This window comes from Labeo rohita, chromosome 25 (genome assembly GCF_022985175.1).
Source record: "Labeo rohita strain BAU-BD-2019 chromosome 25, IGBB_LRoh.1.0, whole genome shotgun sequence".
Lineage (NCBI taxonomy): Eukaryota > Metazoa > Chordata > Actinopteri > Cypriniformes > Cyprinidae > Labeo > Labeo rohita.
In genome coordinates, this window is record NC_066893.1 from 28,517,453 (window position 1) to 28,537,830 (window position 20,378).

Genomic DNA, 20,378 nt, shown 5'->3' on the forward strand with positions numbered 1-20,378 from the left:
GGGATTGAAATTTGGCAATTTAACACATTATTTAGTGCATTTAGTATTACATAAAATACAAGATATATTGTTCATATATTTGATAAATTAAATTCAATGCAATATGATAATGTTGTAAAATGAACATGAATAAATATACATTTATAAATATAAAATTCATTATAAATCATTATGTTTATACAAATACATATATTAATTTAGTACAATTTATTATGTTTAAAAAATTATATTATGTAATATTATATTACCAATTAATGTAATATGTATTCAAAATGAATACATTTATTTATTAAAATTAATACATTAAATATTTATTAAATTAATCAAATTATAAATATGACATAATTAATAATGATATAATTTGGTATTAAAATATGGTACATAAAATACATTTTTAATAAATGAATATTAAGGTAATGTTAATGTATTACAATTAATACCAATAAATCTAAAATTATAAATATAAAAATGATAACTATAATATAATAAATCATAATATAATAAATGAATATTGTACAATTATATAAAATAGTATGTAATATAATACATACTGTCCATTATTAACATTGTAAACTAATATTAAAATGTATTAATTAATTAATAATTTAGAAAATTTAAAAAATGATATTTAAAAAATATATATTACAAATTATATAATATAAATAATATAAATTAATGTAATATATAATACATTTACCATGACCCTATATGAAAATTCAGCAATAAGTAAATTTTGTCCTACACTGTCAATAAACAATTTTTATGTAAATGTGTATTAAAATTTGGATAAATATTAAATTATCAAAAATAAAATAAATAATAATTAAAACAATTAGTAGTATTAATTTATGGAGGGCCAAATTACTTAAAATTACTTAAAATTAATTAATTAAATTATTGAAAGCATAAATATGTAATATTATAAATATAAAAATGCAAAAAAGCTGACAAATTATAATAAATAATAATATAATAAATTCATGTCAATTATTAACAATATTAACAAGTAATTTTATATGTAATATTAAAGTGTATTAAAATTTTGATAAATATTAAATTATATATAAAAAAATATATATGAATAATAATTAAAACAATTAGTAGGATTAATTTATAGAGGGCCAAGTTACTAAAATTAAATAATTAAATAAATGTTGAAATATTTATTTATTTAAATATATTTTTATTTAATTATTTATTTATTTAAATATTTATTTATGCATATATTTATTTATATTTATTTTCTAAATATAGTACATTTCATTGTATTAAAAAATTTTTCAAGATAAATATTTAATGTTTTATTAAAAATAAATCTGAAATTATAAATATAAAAATGTAAAAAAGCTAACAAATGATAATAAATCATAATATAATAAATTCATGTGGCACAATTTATTATATAAAAAAGTAATATGTAATATAAACATTGTCAAGTATTAACAAGGCAAATTTAATATGTAATATTAAAGTGTATTAAAATTTTGATAAATATTAAATTATAAAAAATAATAAGAATAATAATTAAAAACAATTAGTAGTATTAATTTATGGAGCGCCAAATTACTCAAAATTAAATAATTAAATAAATGTTGAAATATATAAATAAAACGTTAAATGCATAATTTAATTAAAGCATAAATAAATGTATAAATATTTATTTATTTATTTAAATATATTTTTATTTAATTATTTATTTATTTAAATATTTTTTATGCATATATTTATTTATACAAATATTATATAATAATATAAATAAAAATTTAACATAATATATATTTATCCGTTTTTTTTGTGCTCATCCATGAACAAAACACTATGTGAATATGATATACAGTAAATTGAGATCTACTTTTTCCATCTGTCAGACTGTTTTGCGATTAGCTTGACTAATTAATCATCTCATTAGTGACATTTCTGAGTTGAGTGACAGCTCTAAAAAGAAAGAAATCTCCGTTATCTGTGATGGTTTTTATGCACAGGACTAATTAACCGAGCGGCATTATTGATGCGCGACTAGAATCCGTCTCGCTTCGGCATCTTAATTGGCTGCTATTGCGTACGGGTGTGAGTAAGTCATCAATGTCTCCCTCCACCTTCCTCATCCTCGTTTCTCCCCTCTCAAAGCCGAGCCGAGCCGCGGATGGCCTACTTTCGGTGAATGCCTAATGACTCGGGCCGTGTTCCTGGGGACGCGGCGCCCCCGTCACCTCCCGCGCATCAGTCGGATCTCTAATGAAACCTGTTCATCTCGCCGGCTAAAAATATCCGAGCGCGAACGACCCCGCCGTCGCCGGCCCTCGGCTCGCGTGCGCGGCCGGTCAGGTAATTATCAAAGACCGAGAGGATCTGAATAATTAAAGATGCTATCAGACACGCCGGCTTACGGCGAACGGCGAGTCGGACGGTCCCGAACGTTCCCGCGGGACGCCGTTCCGGACGCTGTCGGATCTGGTTCAACGACTCGACGGGAAGAGGAACGTCGGGAGGAGAAATCAAAGTGTTTTGAAATAAAACGGCAGCAACATAAGCCATGTGTAACCCAGAAATGTTGGCTGTGAGACGGATACGCCGGCAGTGTCCCACTTCCACACTCATTTGTCACCTCTTTTTGTTTAACCTTGCTGGTTGGGACGCAACACCTGGCGCTGAGCTTTCCATCATTAGCTGGAGGACGATATCTGCTTTTAGCTTCACAAATCCCACACATTTGCACATTTGAGCTGTTTAATGCAATAAACATCCTGTTAATAGTTAGAGCCGGAATGGTACGACCAAAGTCATATATCAGAGTGGCTGTACATATTACAGTCTAGTTTTTAGTTTTTCTGCTAGAAATCCAAGTTAAAATGGTTATTTAAATAAAATAACCTTTGCATATTTTATATATATATTAATTAAATAAATAAATATATGTTCAATTTATATTTCAGCGTGTATATATATATATATATATATATATATATATATATACACACACACACACATACATTTTGAATAAATATATAAAATAATTTTGTGTATATATATATATATATATATACACACACACACATTTTTTAATATTTATTTGTAGCATTTATAATATATATAATTTTTTCACATTTTATATTATTTATAGATACATATACACGCAATTTATAATATTTATGTATATTATTTATAATATATATTTTCTGCATATTTTATATTTATATTATTTAAATAAATAAATTATATTATTATATCATTTTTTGTATTATTTAAACATATACAATTTATAAATGATTTTAAAAATATTTATAATATATATTATTTAAATTAAAAATATATTTAAATGTATATTTTAGAGTGTGTATATCTATATCTATATGTCTATCTATCTATAAATGTAAATAAATATAAGTGTTATAAATATATTAATTAAATCTATACATTAATTACAATGTTGCAATTTATTATATTTATGTGTGTTTATATATATATATATATGTGTGTGTGTGTGTGTATACACACACACACTTTTTAATATTTATTTGTAGTATTTATAATAAATGTATTTTTTTCACATTTTATATTATAGATACATCTACACACAATTTATATTCATGTATATTATTTATAATATATATTTTTTGCATATTTTATATTTATATTATTTAACTAAATAAATTATATAATTTTTTATATTATTTAAACATACCAAATATAAATTGTTTAAAAAAAAAAAAAAATATATATATATATATATAATAACTTTTGCATATTTTATATATATTATTTAAATTAAAAATATATTTAAATTTATATTTTAGAGTGTGTATATCTATATCTATCTATAAATGTAAATATAAAAGTGTTAAATACATTAATTAAATATATAAATTAATTACAATATTACAATTTATAATATTTCTGTGTGTGTATATTTTATATATATAAATATATATATATAAAATTAAAAATAAATAAAACAATATATTATATACATGTCAATTACTTACAAATATAAATTAAATATTTTTGGAATTAATTTGGAAATTCAGTGTAAAACTATTCTTATTCAATTATGTTTACGTATACATATGTATAATATTTTGCATATCTCTATCTATCTATCTATTTATACGTATATATTATTTAAATCAAATCTGTAAATTAAATTCTAAAACATTTGGACATTTAGTATAAAAACAATGGACCTGCAGTGCTGCAGTGTGTGTGAGACCTGATGAATAAGATCAGAATCAACATATTTATTTATTTATTTGTATTAAATTTTAGTCTTTATTCTGTCATTTTTCATTCACAGTCATTTCATTTAAATTCTTAATTAATACTCAAAGTCACACTGTCAACGCGTTATACTGTTTAAAATTAATTAGCTAAAATGTTCAACATTGTTATTTCTTTAAGGCAACGCCTGCACATTCATTCGTCTATTTTAATATCGCTCTTACGAAAATGAACCATGGTATGTGTAGTAAAACTATGGCAATACAAAAATAAAATAAAATATAACACGGTAAACACAAGGGTGTTTATCAGTCAAATTTATTTTAATATAAACAGGTATAAAATATGATGAGAAAGACATTGTTAATGAGAAGACGAAATTGACTGCAGCAGGGTAAATGTATTTGTTATTCACACTGCAAATTTGGGAAGGAAATATATTAACAGGAACATTTCAGCAGGTGATATGAGATGTAGGCGTAAACATCCTCAGTTTCGAAATGCATACTCCACGCGAACGTGCCCCCCGTAATATTTTAGAAGGACTTTAATTCATCTCACGCATCTCATCCGTGTTGTGTCAGGAAATCGTGAAAACGACAGTGTGTCATTGTTTAGAATAAAAGCAGCCAAACACACTGCAGTAACAGCAGCGAAAGACAAGAAAGACAGGATTCTCACATTAGTTTTCACTGCGTTGCGATGGGACGGGAAGTGGGGACACACTGCTTCGCTTACCGGATATAGGAAGTGAGATAAAGGTCCACTTTAGGTGTACTTTAATACTTGAATGAAAAACTTAACAAATGATGGTGCTTCATATCATTTGATTATTTTTTACATAAATTATACGTCTTGATAGACTTCATTTTAGATGATTTATATAATTTATATTAAATAATTAAACTGGTCTGAGGTCAGTGTAAAAACTGATACTATAAACACACTTTAAAAAATGTAAAATAAATATAAATACATATTTAAACGTATATTTAATATTTATTAATAAAAAATATTTTTTAATAAATTACATATAATTTATATATTTTAATTCACATTAGAAAAGTTTAAAATCAATCTCATTATTAACATTTATATTGTACACACACAGACACACACGATTTTAAAATATAATTATATATTCAAAACTATAATAAATATTTATTTAATATTTATAATTTTATTTATATAACATTTGACGTATTTCATATTAATTACAATTTATTTAAAAATTTTATTTAAATAAATATTTTTATATAGAGTGAGAATTGTATTGTACTAAACTCTGCTTTACAAAACAATGTTTTTTGCACGTATATATATATATATATATATATATATTATTAGTGTATATTATATACATATCAATTACTTAAAAATAGAAATTCAATATTTTTGGAATTAATTTGGAAATTCAGTATGAAACTATTCTTATTCAATCACGTTTACATATACATATACGTATACATATATATATATATATATATATATGTTAAACAAATAAATAATATATACATATATATTGCTTAATCTAATTTTATTTTTTTCATCAGTCTGACATTGGTGTAAAAACATCTACTTAAAACAAATGTATAGAAAATGTTATTAAATATAAATATTAAATATGCATTTATTAAAGTATTTTATATTTATTAACACTGATTTTAAAATATAATTATACGTTCAAAACTTTAATAAATATTTAAATGTATTTAAATTTATTCACATTAAAAATACAATTAAATATTAAATAAATGTTTTAAATAAAACGTAAAATTTTTAAACAAATGTAAATATATTTCATAAAATATCTTCATATGAATGTTTTATATTTTACATATTGCATATTTATTAAAATGTATTTAAAATAAAATAAATATTTGTATATAGAGTGAGAATTGTATTGCACTAAACTCTTCACAAAACAATGTTTTTTTGCATATATATATATATATACATACATATTATATACATATCAATTACTTAAAAATAAAAATTAAATATTTTTGGAATTAATTTGGAAATTCATTTTATATATATATATATATATATATATATATATATATATATATATAAATAATAAACATATACATATATATTACTTAATCCAATTTTATTATTTTCCTCAGTCTGACACTGGTGTAAAAACATCTACATAAAACAAATGTAAATATATTTCATAAAATATCTTCATATAAATGTTTTATATTTTACGTATTTCATATTTATTAAAATGTATTTAAAAATTGTATTTAAATAAATATTTGTTTATAGAGTAAGAATTGTATTGTACTAAACTCTGCTTCACAAAACAATGTTTTTTTGCATATATTTCATCATATCGCTCAGCCCGACCATCAAACGCCTCATTTCTCCTGATACGATTTATCCGGATAACGTGTGGCGACCCAAACGATGTCCCACGACCCTCAGTAAACTCCCGATGTTGTTGTTTCCTCACGTGTTTGTGAAAACCCCCCGAGACCCCAGACGAAACTTTCCCGTCGCCGTCGTCTCGCGCTCTCCAGCATCAGGAGATTCAGAAACACGTCTGCTTTCTTCATTATGCAGGCGGAGGAGCTCGAGTCTCTCTCAAGAATCGTACGTAGCTCTTTAAAGGCGTCGTGAGCATCGGCGTCGAGATAAAAATAGAGCGCGTCTGTGCTGATGAGATCAGGCCCGTTTCAATATTTCATGCGGGAGGGTTGTAGGGCGTGAGCTCGAGGGAAAAGCGCAGCTCCTCGTTCACACGTGTTTCAGCCGCTTCACGCTGCTTTGCTGCATAATAAAGCTTCGGAGAGACGGCCGGACTGAGAAGGTGAAGAGCCTGATGATTATTACACACTCACAGTTACAGTAGATCTGCTCTCAAACACACAGAAAATGCTTCTGCCAGCAGTATCTGAAGTTGGTACAAGTTTTGATGTTTCACGCTCACGGCAGCCAATAATCATCCTGATTTATGAAGAATTTAAGAGGTTGTTGAAAAGAATGAGGATCAAGAAAAGCACGTTTTAAATGTAATGGAATTAGAATAGTTTAAAACTACAAATGTATGTATTTTTTAATATATTTTATACATCAAAATTTGTTTCTAATTTTTATATCTAAATTAGTTTAAATTAATTTATGTCAACTCACATTAGAAGAGTTTAAAATGGGGTTTTCTATTTTTTTATTATTAAGTTTCAATATTAAATGAGTCAATTCATATACATATTTACTTAAGTAAACATTATTTCAAAATGACAAAAGACAGAATGTAATATTTTAATATTGAAATTTAATAATGAAATCTAAATAATGTAAATTAATCTTAAATTAATTTAAATTTAATTAGAACACATTTAACATCCTAATTTCTTTTTAAATTATTTTTATCGGTCTGATATTGGTGTAAAAACAGATCCAGTAATTTAATTAATTTAAAAAGTTAAGTTAATTGAAGTAAATTAGTATTAATTTAATTACTTAAATATATAGAATGTTTGTGTGTGTGTGTGTGTGTAATTTGAAATTTAATAATTTTAATGAATAATTTGTTTAACATATAGAATTTATAATTGTTACATATACAACATTTTTTTATTGTCATAGAAAAAGACTAAAGTAAAATGCACAAATAAAAAATGAATAATTAAATTAAATGTAGTCTGCTGATAATTAAAAAATAGTTAATTTAAGTAAATTTGTATAAATATTTGTATAAATAAACATGTATGAAAAAATAGAACAAAAATAGAACTGTTTTGTTACAAATAAATGCTGAAAATTAGTAACATATTTTACTGTTTTTCCTGAAATATTAAAATAAGTAAAATCAAAGTGTCTGTTTGGCCAAATCTACCATCATGCAATCTGAAAGAAGTCTCTTCTGCTCACAAAGGCTGCATTTTTAAAAATAAAAAATACAGTAAAAATAGTGAAATATTATTACAATTTAAACTAGCTGTTTTCTATATAAATGTATAGTAAAATATAATTTATTTTTGTGATCAAAGCTGAATTTTCAGCATCATTACTCCAGTCTTCAGCATCACATGATCCTTCAGAAATCATTCTAATATGCGGATTTGCTGCTCAAGAAACATTTCTGATTATTTTAAATGTTAAAAACAGCTGCGCTGCCCAATATTTGAGTGGAAACTGATACTTTTTAGTTTTTCCAGGATTTTTTGATGAATATAAAGTTCAAAAGAGCAGCACTGATTTAAAATAAAAATATTTTGTAACATTATAAAAGTCACTTTTGATCAATTTAATGCGTCTTTTTTGAACAGTAAGAGCAGATTGAGAGCAGCAAAGTGGTTTATGATGTCCAGCTCCTGAGCTGTAGTAGATCTGCAGCGTTTCACACACGATCGATCCGTTCAGAATACTGTAGCTGCGTGTCCTTCACTCGACTTCACCTTGTTAATTTGCGGTTATTGCAGCCAGTTAAATGAGATATATCAAAGGCAGCGCGTACGTTAGCTGACAGGCCGATCGCGGCGTGAACCCGGCGAGCGATGTCATTTCCTGCAGCTCGAGCGGGAATGTCTGTAGGTGATCGGGGGGTAATTGGCAGCGACTGTAAAAGCGCAGTTGAATCCCAAATGTAATTACTGTAGATGAGATGAAGAAGGTTTGCGAGTGACGGCGGCTCCGTCGTCAGCCTAACTTCCCTTTAGACGGGAAACAGCCAGAACAGACAGCAGATTGAAGTCAGGTGACTTATTAGGTGACACGACACTCGGAGACTCACTGATGAAGCACTAGAATGAATTACTGTGTAAATGTGACATGAAAACTGGTTTAATGAACGTTTACACAGGAATTCACATTCACAACTATTTCAATAATCAAATTCATGCTGAATACACAATGTTAATATATATATTATATGTTAAGAATATTAATATGTTTTATATTAATAATACTTGGTCAATAAAAAAAGACTGATGTAAAAATGCCAAAATAAAATAATAAAATTTAGTTTGTTTGTTTATGATTTGTTTGTAACTTGAGTGAGTACTTCTTGTACTGTTGGTGAGAAAAAAGCTAAATAAATAAAATAAATAAATAACAACAATAATAAAAATAAAAAATATATATATAAATAATGAAAGAACTAACAAACAAATACAGAAATAAATAAATGGCTTCCTTTCCTTTTTATACTGGGCCTGTAAAAATAAATAATAAATAAATAAATAAATTATAATAAAAATTCAAAAGTGAGAAAAGAATAAATAAATAAATAAATAAATAAATAAAATTAATTAATTTATTAATTTGTTTCTTCTCATAATGTCCCTATTAAAAAAAACAGAAGTAAAAATGGAAAAATAAAGAAGAATAAATTATTAAATGAATACTGAAAGAAATCAATTAAACAAAATAAATATCACCACTTTCTTTTCAAAAACAGAAATAAAAATGCAAAAATGACCAAAAAATATGAATGAATAAAAAAAAAGTGTTCTTCTTATAATGTCCCTATTAAAGAACAGAATTAAAAATGGCTAAATTAAAAAAAAGAATAAATTATTAAATAAGTAATGAAATTTAAAATTAAATAAATAAATAAAAATCACCCTTTTCTTTTCATACTGTCTCTGCTAAAAAAAAACAAGTTACTAATAATAATAATAAAATAAATAAACAAAAGTAAAAATGCAAAAGCAAGAAAAGAATAAACAAATTAATGAATAAATATAATTAATTAATGAATTTATTTGTTTATTTATTTATTCTCATAATGTCCATATTAATGGGAAAATAAAAAAAAGAAAAAAATGATAAAATAAATACCTTTTTCATACTGTTCCTGTACAAACAAAAAAGAAAAAAAAAAAAAAGAAAAAAAAAAAAGAAGTAAAAAAAAAATAAAAAATAAATATAAAACAGAATTAGAATGGAAAAATAAAAAAAGAATAAATGATTCAATAATGAAATAAATCATAATAATAATAATAATAACAATGATAATAATTATAATAATAATAATAAATAAAAGTAAAAATGCAAAAGTGAGAAAAGAATAAATAAATGAATGAATAAATAATTTTTTTTTTTCCCTATTAAATGGGGAAAAAAATAATGAAATAAATAATGAAAGAAATCAATTGAAAAAACCTTTTTCATACTGTACCTGTTTAAAATATAAAAATATAAAAATATATAAAAATAAAAATATAAAAATGGAAAAATAAAAAAGAATAAATGATTAAATAACGAAAGAAGTCAATTTACAAAATAAATAAATAAATGCCACCCTTTTCTTTTCATACTGTCTCTGCTAAAAAAACTAAAGTAAAAATGCAAAAATAAAAGAATGAATAAATAAAAAATACAATGTTTTCCTTCTCATAATGTCCCTATTAAAAAACAGAAATAAAATAGCAAAATTAAAAAAAAAAAAAAATGATTACATAAATAATGGAAGAAAGCAATAAAAAAATCATCCTTTTTATACTGTCCTTGAATAAGTAATACTTTTTTCTTCTCATAATATCCCTATTAAAAAACAGAAATTAAAAATGGAAAAATAGAAAAATAGAAAAATAATAAATGATTAAATAAACAATGAAAGAAATCAAATAATCAAATAAAATAAATATCACCCTTTTCTTTTCTTACTTCCTGCTAAAAAAACAAACTGAAAAATGCAAAAATAATTTTTTTCTTCTCATAATGTCCCTGTTAAAAAAAACCTGAATTACACATTTAAATAAATAAAGTTTGCTCATTCATTCTTTTTTATTACTGCATTTATATATATATATTCCCCCATTTTTACTCTTCTGAAGAAACTTCTGAATAATGAATGAGACGATGACAAGGCGGCAATAACCTGAAAAGCTGTGTTGATAACTAGTCGAGTGAAAGCGTGACTGTGGTCTCATTAAGTGTCTGTTAGAGCAGATAAATCAGCTCCCGATCTGAAGAGACTCTGGCATTCACAGGTAGAAGCAGTGAAGTGAATAAAGTTCCCGGCGAAGCGGCGAGAGCCAATGGACTCTGGCAGGCCGTATTAATCCTAATGAATTGTTTTGTCTTGTATAAAGCGCACTCTTAACGCAAAACGAAGCGCTGTGATTCATAACGCAGCAGCGTCCCGTGGAGAGCGGACTGACAACGCCTCTCGTTTGTCATGAGCCGCAGATCTCCACCAATAGCACACGGCAATCAATCGTCATTTACAGCCCATTCAGAGTCGGAGTCTGGAGAGAACAGACAAACTATCCGGCTTAGGATGCTAGCTGGATCACGCTAGATAGTTTTTAGCTGGTCTGAGCTGGTTGAGCAGCGACAGTCTTCCACAAAACACTAAAACCAGCTTAAGCCAGATTTTCCAGCAGCTGAAAGACTGTGAAAATAAGTAGAAATGAGTCCAGAAAGAATCAAGAGTCACAGCAGGATCGAGTTGAATCTGTGATCATGTGTGTTTGTTAAAATGGTTTATTGAAATCACCAATAAAAAGTGACGTGCTCCTAACTCCCTAAAAACAGATGAATGAAATGAAGAAAAATGAAAAAAAAAAGAATGCAGGAATGAATAAATGTTGAATAAATATGTATGATATTAATATATTTTATTAATAAATAATTCAATACTTTCCATACTGTCCCTGCAAAAAAATGATGTAAAATGCTAAATAAATAAATAAATTAATTAATTAATTAATATTGCATCCTTTTCTTCTCTTTAAGCAAAAATGCTAAATAAATTAATAAATAAATATTCCATCCTTTTCTTGTCATACTGTCCCTGTAAAAAATGAAGAAAAAAAGGTAAATAAATAAATGAATAAATATTGCACCCTTTTCTTTTCATAATGTTCCTGTGAAAAAAAGTGTAAATGCAAACTAAATAAATAAATAAATATTTAATTATTTTCTTTTCATACTGTCCCTGTAAAACAAATGAAGTAAAAATGCTAAATAAATAAATACATGAATAAATAAATATTATTATCCCTTTCTTTTCATACTGTCCCTGTAAAAAAAAACTATAAATGCAAACTAAATTAAAAAAAGAATAAATATTTCATCATTTTCTTTTCATACTGTCCCTGTAAAAAACGAAGAAAAAATGGTAAATAAATCAAAGAATAAATATTGCACCCTTTAATATTGCTTCCCTGTAGAAAAAAAAGTATAAATGCAAACTAAATAAATAAATAAATTAATTAATAAATAAATATTTAATTGTTTTCTTTTCATACTGTCCCTGTTAAAAAATGAGTAAAAAAAACAATGCAAAAATGAAATACATAAATCAATAGATGTCTTTATCTTTTTTAATGCTGTCCCTGTAAAAAAAAAAAAAAAAAAAAAAAAAAAAAAAATGCTGCATCCTTTTCTTTTCATACTGTCCCTGTAAAATGAAGATAATGAAGATAAATGAAGAAATAAAGCTAAATAAATGAATATATAAATAAATATTGCACCCTTTGAAAATTATGCCTGTAAAAAAATATGTAAAAATGCAAAATAAGTAAATGAATAAACAGATTTTGTAAAATAAATAAATAATTTTCTTTTCATACTGTCCCTATAAAACAAATGAAGTAAAAATGCAAAATAAATAAATAAATAAATAAATAAATAAATATTGCACCCTTTTCTTTTCATACTGTCCCTGTTAAAAATTGAGTAAAAAAAGCAAAAATTAAATACATAAATCAATAGATGTCTTTTTTTTAAAATCTTTTTTAATGCTGTCCCTGTAAAAAAAAAAAAAAAAAAAAAAAAAAAAGTAAAAATGCAATAAATAAATAAATAAATATGCATATTTAATATCCTTTTTTTTTTTCATACTGTCCCTGTAAAAAATGAAGAACGAAAGCTAAATTAATTAATTAATTAATTAATTAATTAATTAATATTTCATCCTTTTCTTTTCATACTGTCCCTGTAAAAAAAAAAAAAAAAGAACAAAAGCTAAATAAATAAATAAATATTGCACCCTTTTCTTTTCATAATGTCCCTATAAAAATGAAGTGAAAATGCAAAATAAATAAATAAATGAATAAATATTTAATTATTTTCTTTACATACTGTCCCTGTAAAACAAATGAAAAAAGGGGGAGAAAAATAATAAATATATAAATAAATACATAAATTGCATTCTCATGATGTCCCTTTTAAACAAACATGAGTAAAAATGGAAAATAAACAAACAAACAAAATATATAAGTGAAAAAATAAATAAATAAATGAATTAATTAAATATTAAATTTGTCTTCCCATAAAGTCTCTGTAAACAAACAAACAAACAAAGTGAATTCTAAGTGAAATCTTCAGTCAGAAGATTCTCTGGTTTACCAAGTCTCTCGGGATCAGACTGAATCTGAAGTAAAATCAATGGATCAGTGAACTTTACTGACTTCACCGCGTCTACCTCTTCAGAGAGTGAGAGTGAGTTAATGAGACCTCAGTCACGCTTTCACACACTTTCACTAGTCGTCAACAGGTAATCTTTCTATCTGTCTTAGCTTTTCAGGTTATTGGCGCTGTGTCGTCATCTTAAATCTAATGAATTATTTAAGTCACGTTTGTCTGTTTCCTATTGGCGGCTGGTAATGACTGAAGTGTGTCTGCTCGTGTTAAACACTGGCTAATTAGCAGAACAGTGACAGGTTAGTTGTTAAGTGCTGGAGAAACGTCTTTCAGATGAAGCTCGAGGTGTTTATTGAACGCTTAAGAAATCAATGCGCTTTTTTCTTTCAGCTTTGAAGGAACTTACCCTTGCTAACATTATACACGTTTCTCTGTGAGGGTTTTCAGTGTGCTAACAGTGTTGAAAATACCTGGAGATCTCAGTGTCGTGCCATTTTCGTTCATCCGAGTGGTGGTTTCTCTGAAATACTCGATCTGCACGCGGCTCTGCTTAGAACTGCTCAGTTCTGGTCGCATGGTTTTTTTGAACGAATCGGATGAGGCGTTAAGGGTCATGTGACTGATCACTCTGAACCTGGAGGAAACATCAGAACACTGATTGGCTGATGGAGCGACGATATTAAAACTAGATAAAAACATTTGTCAAGACAAACTTTAAGTCGGCTTGAGAAAGCCGGAGCAGAACGTTTGAAAAAGTTTGAAAAGTTTAAAAAATTTGAAAAGTTTAAAGAAAAAAAACTGTTTTAAGTCTGATGGTTTTCAGTCTGAAATAGGTTGAAGTTTAAAATAGTTTTAAAAGGTTAAAGTTTGAATGTTTTGAAACATAGATAGTCTCAGATAGTTACTAGCATGTTTTTAACATGATTAGCAAGTTGTTAGCATAATTAGCAGGTTGCTAACATGTTTCTTTCATGATTAACAAGTTTTAGCATGCTGCTAGCATGATTAGCAAGTTGCTAGCATGTTTCTTACCTGATTAGCAAGATGTTACCATGTTGCTAACATGATTCTATCATGATTAGCAGGTTGCTAGCACGTTTCTAGCATGATTGGCAAGTTGCTAGCAGGTTGCTAGCATGTTTCTATCATGATTACCAAGTTTTTACCATGCTGCTAGCATGATTAGCATGTTGTTAGCATGTTTTTAGCCTGATTAACAAGATGGTAGCATGTTGCTAGCATGTTTCTATCATGGTAAGCAGGTTGCTAGCACGTTTCTAGCATGGTTAGCAAGTTGCTAGCATGTTTCTAACATGATTAGTAAGTTTTTACCATGCTGCTAGCATGATTAGCATGTTGCTAGCATGTTTTTAGCCTGATTAACAAGATGGTAGCATGTTGCTAGCATGATTAACAAGTTGCTAGCATGTTTCTAGCATGATTCTTGTATGATTAACATGCTGCTAGCATGATTAGCAAGTTGCTAACATGTTTTTGGCCTGATTAGCAAGATGTTTGCAGGTTGCAAGCACATTTCTAGCATGATTAGCAGGTACTAACATGTTTCTAACATGATTATAGTATGATTATCAAGTTGCTAGCATGTTTCTAACATGATTAGTAAGTTGCTAGCATGTTTCTAGCATGATTAACAGGTTTGCTAACATGTTTCTAGCATGATTAACAAGTTGCTAGCATGTTTCTAGCATGATTCAGTATGATTAACATGCTGCTAGCATGATTAGCAAGTTGCTAACATGTTTTTAGCCTGATTAGCAAGACGTTCGCAGGTTGCTAGCACATTTCGAGCATGATTAGCAAGTTGCAAGCGTGATTCTGGTTGCTAGCGATAGATCGATGAGTTTGAATGAGTGTAAATTGATTAGAAATAGATCATAGAAGTGAAGCTTGATTGAGTCTCAAGGGATTCTGGGAGTTGAAGTTTGAATTTTGTCAGTTGGAGTTTGAATAGTGTTGCTCATTTGAACATTCCGTCAATGTAAGTCTATGGGATTTTTATGGTTTTTAATCTTTAATTTGATGAAAACTATAAGTCGGATCAGTTAGAAAAGAGACAGAAACCCGAGTCACATCAGTCTGAAGATCTGAAGATTATCTACTATAGTGTACTAAAATATTTGTATCAGTTTGTCAGAATAAATGTCTAATTCTAAACAGTGATATTATAGATTAATAAAACTAAACATTAAAAAAAGAGAAAAAACATGTTTGTTACTTAAACTTGAATTAAAAATGAAGTTTAACAATTCTTAAAAGACTTATTACTAATTAATTAATTTTATTTTCCTTTAGTTTAAGTTTATGTACTGAAATATCTAAAAGTGAAATAAAAAGTACAGTAATAAAAACTATATAGACATTTTTAAATAAAAATAATAAAAATGACAAACAAAAAAGTGCAAAATTACTAAAACTTAAATATTAGCTGAAATAAAATAAAATATTGAAAACTTGTTGCAAAGGCAACATTTCTCATGTTTATTTAATTTAACTTTATGTACTAAAATACCTAAAACTGAAATAAAAAGCGATAAAAATTATATATATATATATACATATATATATATATATATATATACATATATATATATATATATATATACATATATATATATATATATAGTATAAAGCTGTCAAAACCAAATAAAAATACAAAATACGAACACAAAATTCCTAAAAATCTAACTGACATTAAAACAAAACAAAAAATATAAAAATTAAAACTAATTTAAAATATGAATAAAAACAAAATATTAAAACAATAAAAAAGTCAAAATAATCAGAAAAAAACTATTAACATAATTAACTATAAAAAAAAATTAACATGTTGTCAAGTTTACCGGATGTACCAAAATAACAAACAAAAAAAGAAAATAAAAAGCAATAAAACAACACAGACACAAAAAACATCTAAACTAAAATTGTGAAAAAAGTGAAAACTAAAAATAGTACAATTAAAACTAAATCAAAATAATAATAAAATAAAAATAATAAAAACCATAATAATAATGTTTTTGTTACTTAAAATAAAATAAATGTTAACTGAAATAAAATAAAACATTCATTTTTATTTAGTTTAACTTTATGTACTAAAATAACTAAAACTGAAATAAAAAGTAAAAAAAAAAAAAATCATTTTTTATAAAAAAAAAATTAAACAGACAAAAAATGTGTAAAATTACTAAAACACTAAACTAAAAAACTATTAAAAACTGGTTCCAAAGGCAACATTTCTCTATTTTAATTTAATTTGTTGATGTACTAACATACCTTAAACTGAAATAAAAAGTAATAAAAACCTATATATTAATAATAAACAATATATATACTGTATAAATTATCAAAAACTAATAAAAATACAAAAACAAAAACACACAAAATTCCTAAAAATTTTACTAAAATTAAAATATACAAATTTAAACTAATTCAAAATATGAATAAAATCTATAATAATATCTCACTGATACTAACCATAAAAAACATTTTTGTTACTTGAAAAAAAACAAAACAAAACATTAACTAAAATAAAATATAAAAAAATTATTGTCAAGTTTACTTGATGTACCAAAATAACTGAACTGAAAATAAAAAACAATAAAACTATAGAGACATTTTAAAAAATGACTGAAAACTAAAAATAGTACAATCTAAAAGCTAAACCAAAATATGAATAAAAAACATAATATCTCAATGAATATTTTTAAATATTCAAAATATTTTTGTTACCTGAAATAAATAAATGTTAACTGAAATAAAATAAAGTACTGATTTTTATTTAGTTTAATTTAATGCACTAAAATACATAAAACTAAAACTGAAATAAAAAATGATATAAAAAAAATAAAACTGAAAAAAAAAAATTGATAAAAACTACAATATATAAAAAACTAAAACTAATAAAAATGACAAACACACTACAAACTTTAAAATTAAAATGAAAACAGAACTATGTAACTGTTTTAAAATATTAATAACAACTATAATGGTGCAGTAACGTCATCTACAGGAAGAAAATCCTCTCAGACTCCAAAGACAAAGAAAAGAAGCCCTAATTAGGCCAATTTAGGATCACGTTCAGCATATTTCTAAAGACCATCTTCTCAACTCAGTATTCAGTGATCTACATGAATCTGAAAACAGTAATTGTGCTGGTCTCGAGCGTTTGCAGGTGTTGTGAGACTCCAGCGGCCGTGGCTTTTTTCAGGTTGTGTGTGTGTGTGTTTTGGACAGCAGCCACAGATCTGTGGGAGGTGAGTGTTTTTTTAGCAGCGGGTCTGTCAGGCAAACACACGTGTGTTATCTTCCTGCCGGCAGACAGACAACACTGGAGCCCAGAGATACAGCGAGACGCGAGAGGAAAATCAGCAGATAGAAAAACATAATGCCACCCACAGCACGAAGGCGGCGCGGCCGTCCACACACAAACCGCCACGGGGCCGTGACCCCAAACACCGCATCTGCTCTGATGGGTCGCGGTTCGACTGGGAAAAACGATATTAAAATACGAAAAATGAAATGCAACTGACCACAATCATGAGGTTGGGAGTTAGAGAGCACAATACAAACACTGCAACATCAATTATTAAAATATAATTTATCATTTATCATTTCAAATCTCATGACCGTCCATTAAAACATGGCCATAAAATCGCAGTACAAACCAAAATCAACCTCAAAAATACTTAAAAATACTCTATCTGTCGTTCTAATTATGTGATGTAGGAAAACAATGTTATAGTTTACTAAAACCACATAAATAAATAAATAATAAATAAACAAATAACTAATATATGTGTATTTATGTATATTTTTTTCAGTACTAAAACAAAAAATTAAAATTGAAATAAAAAAAGAATAAAACAGGGATGTTATAGTTTACTAAAACTACAAAAATAAATAACTAAATAACTATATATATATATATATAACACTTTTATTTTTTCAGTCAGCTGGCAAAGCAATATTTCTGATTTCATTGTTTAACTTGATGTACTAAAACAGAAAACTAAAATTGAAATAAAAATGAATAAAAACTATAGACATACTTAAAAAAAAAAAAAAAAAAAAAACTTACAAAAATGAAAAAAAAAAAAAAACTAAATTATTCAAATTCAAATTAAAACATAAAATATAATAATTAAAAACTAATTTAGAACAAAAAAACTGCAACATAAGCATAAAACATAAAAAAACATTTACTTATTTAAATAAATAAATATTTTAATAAATTTAAATAAATAAATGTTAAATAATAAATAAAATAAAATAAAACGTATTGCCAAGGCAACATTTAAAATTCGAACTTGATATATTGAAATAACTAAATTAGATTAAATAAATAAAAGATTTTTTATGTTTTTTAAGTCTCTTCTGCTCACCAAGCCTACATTTATTTGATCCAAAATACTGCAAAAACAGTAACATTTTTACTGTTTAAAATAACTGATTTCTATTTGAATATATTTTAAAATGTAATTTATTTCTGCGATCAAATCTGAATTTTCAGCATCATTAATCCAGTCTTCAACGTCACATGATCCTTCAGAAATCATTCTAATATACTGATTTGCTGCTCATTATTATGAAAACAGCTGAGTATAATTTTTTTCAGGTTTCGTTGATGAATAGAAAGTTCAGAAGAACAGCATTTATTTGAAATAGAAATCTTTTGTAACATTATAAATGTCTTTATCATCACTTTTTATTTAGCAAGCATCCTTGCTAAATAAAAGTATTATTTCTATAATTTATTAAAAAAAAAAAGCTTTTGAGTGGTATAGTGTATAATGTTACAAAAGCTTTTTATTTCAGATAAATGCTGATCTTTGGATCTTTCTATTCACCAAAAAAAAAAAAATAATAAAATAATCAAGAAAAAAAAAAAATGTACTCAACTGTTTTAAATATTGACAATAATAATAAAAATAAATGTTTCTTGAGCAGCAAATCAGTATATCAGAATAATTTCTGAAGTATCATGTGACACTGAAGACTGGAGTAATGATGCTGAAAATTCAACTTTGATCACAGAAATAAATTATATTTTAAAATATATTCAAATAGAAATCAGTTATTTTAAATAGTAAAAATATTTCACAATTTTACTGTACTTTGGATCAAATAAATGCAGGCTTGGTGAGCAGAAGAGACTTCTTTAAAAGAAATTAAATATCTTAACCTTAAAAAACTTTTGAGTAGTAATATATATATTTTATATATAAATATATATATTTTTGTCTGTTGACAAAAAGTAACACAAAAGTAACATAATTACTTTCCATAAAAAGTAACCAAGTACTGGAAATAGTTACATTTCCATGGAGTAATGCAATATTGTAATGGATTACTTTAAAAAGTAACTTTCCACAACCAATAAAAAACCTTTATCAATCAGTCACTAGTTTTGCGTGTGTTCAAGTTAATTTGGCCCATGCTGTTAGTTTGCTGATATTATCATCCGATCAAAAGCTCGACACGGCGTTCGTTCGCTCAGCTTGAATGTCTCGTAACAGCATGGGTTAGATCGTTTATCTCGGCTGTTTATTTCATAGCGTCCATATTTACTGCTGTCGAGATCCACGTCTACGTTCGCTCCGAACAGGGCCGTGTGTCTCCGTCAGCCTGATTCATGAGCGTTAGCTGTGATTGATCGGCCTTCGCTGAGAGAACAGAAGGAGCAGAACTCAGAAAAGAAGATGGATTTCCCTTCTCTTCGTTTATCTCGCACACAAACGATGGCCTCGAGCCGGCTCCTCCATGCTAATGGGACCGAGACAGGAAACTCTCCTCGGGCCTGAGACGAGCGTTATCAGCAA

General features: G+C 26.2%; 1 protein-coding gene across 1 annotated transcript in view; it reads left to right on the plus strand.

Moving 5' to 3' along the window:
* The window catches only part of nell2a (neural EGFL like 2a), a 173,973-nt gene that overhangs the window by 71,574 nt on the left and 82,021 nt on the right, over positions 1–20,378 (plus strand). The gene's annotated exons all lie outside the window — the stretch shown is intronic.